Source organism: Myotis brandtii, unplaced genomic scaffold (genome assembly GCF_000412655.1).
Source record: "Myotis brandtii unplaced genomic scaffold, ASM41265v1 scaffold102, whole genome shotgun sequence".
NCBI classification, from domain to species: domain Eukaryota; kingdom Metazoa; phylum Chordata; class Mammalia; order Chiroptera; family Vespertilionidae; genus Myotis; species Myotis brandtii.
The window spans coordinates 137,015-138,928 of record NW_005353405.1 but is presented as its reverse complement, the minus strand read 5'-3'; the positions used below and the strand labels follow the sequence as shown (position 1 = coordinate 138,928).

Genomic DNA, 1,914 nt, shown 5'->3' with positions numbered 1-1,914 from the left:
CCCCCTGCTGGCCTGTTTGCCCCTCCCTGTCCCCCTCTGCTGGCCTGGTCACCTCACGCAGCCTGCTGTTCAGTCGTTGTGTGAGGGTATCACAACCAATTTGCATATTACCCTTTTATTAGTATAGATACTAAAAAGCCGTTATTAAACCTAGTGACATTATTTGCCACTTGCCTGACAAAGATTCAAAATGAAGTCACACCTGCTTATGATTAAGTCTCCTTTCCATGTAATTTAAGATTTAGAATCTGAGGAGTATATAATAATTAAAAAGTTAACAATTAAAGAAGAATAGACATATTGGACTATGGTTGTTGAGGCACAGAATGGAACCCTGAGCATTTTCCCTCTCTTCACACTTTTGCCCTTGGCAACAATACCTACATTCTCAGGTTGTTTGATTAACTGAGATCGTGACTATAAAACATTCTTCCTCTCCTCTCCTCTCCTCTCCTCACTTGTGCACACATGACTACACACTTAAGAAGTATTTTAACATGTCAGAAAACTCTGACTCTGAGTTCACAGAGCTCAGGCTCAGATATTCCAAAAGAGAAATGTATAAGGAAAACATTAGTCAGCATCTCCTTGTATCTTGTTTCCATGATAAGAACTTATAAATTAAACTATAAATATTTTATTTACTACTGTTTTTCTTCAGCATGCACTCCAGAAACCATGCCAACTAAGATATACACTTTTAATATTCTTTCTACACTCTTTCCTGTACTCAAATCATCTCTATATCCCTTCTCCCATTTTCCAGATCTATAGAGCAAAGCATAAATATTTTTCTAAGCTTGAAGGATTTCTTCTTTTCTTAAATGGCATAAGAAAATGACTGATGATATATCTCATGGCAAAAATTTATGTGTGCTTTTCTTGAACTATTGCTGAGAAAATCCATCTTACCTATTCAAATAGTCTGTAACTGATAAAGTTTGTTTAAAATGCTTGGGAATTCAGGAGGAAAAAGTTACAAAATAACATATCTGAAACAAAAAGACATGTTTGCTTAAAAGGAACTTACCCTGTATTGTAGTCTCCCCCTTTTTAAAAGCTTTTATTCATATTCCATGTAATTTTTTGCAGGGTCCCTTTCTTCTTGCAGTGGTGGGGGTGAAAATTCAATCTGTTGATAAGCCAATATCCAAGCAACATCATGTGATGAAACAAAGAGCTGGGGGAATTTGGCCTCATGCCTTTTTCTGCTTCTGGACAACATTAAACTACACAGTTTAATCTTTTTTCTTCCAAATTTAGTGTCCAATCAAGTGTCAACTTCTAAATGTATTATATCTGTACTATATGCAGACATAGGGGTGGAAAGTTAATGGATACAGAGAGGCTGAATGTTAAAGGTCAAGTAATCCATTGGAACAATAGGCAATTACAGGAATATTTCCCAGATTTGGGGTTGGTAGCCCTTACACCCATTGCTCAGAATAATGAAGGAACCTAAATATAGAGGTGCAGGCATTAATTTGACTGTGGTAAGCTATGGAATTGTCACATAGTACAAGATAATGTTTCTTTCTTAATTTTTGGACAAGTATGATATTTTCCATATTTGAACTTAGAGTCTACATATGATGATAGTGAATCTGTGGCACAAGATTCTTTTTTAAAAAAAGATATTTTATTGATTTTTTTACAGAGAGGAAGGGAGAGGGATAGAGAGTTAGAAACATCAATGAGAGAGAAACATTGATCAGCTGCCTCCTGCACACCCCCCACTGGGGACGTGCCCGCAACCAAGCCACATTCCTCAGACTGGAATCGAACCCGGAACCCCTCAGTCCACAGGCTGACGCTCTATCCACTGAGCCAAACCAGTCAGGGCTGGCACAAGATTCTTGCCACACTGATGTTTTCAGCAAAAGTCACACATTTTTACCTGATTCATGAGAACAA

General features: G+C 37.6%; 1 protein-coding gene across 1 annotated transcript in view; it reads right to left on the bottom strand.

Moving 5' to 3' along the window:
- Positions 1 to 1,102, bottom strand: part of FAM216B (family with sequence similarity 216, member B) — a 13,422-nt gene extending 12,320 nt beyond the window's left edge. The window contains exon 1 of the mRNA XM_005853256.2: positions 1,031 to 1,102. The gene's annotated coding sequence lies outside the window, so the exon portion shown is untranslated. The remainder of the gene's footprint in view (positions 1 to 1,030) is intronic.
- Between the last annotated feature and the right edge of the window lie 812 nt (positions 1,103 to 1,914).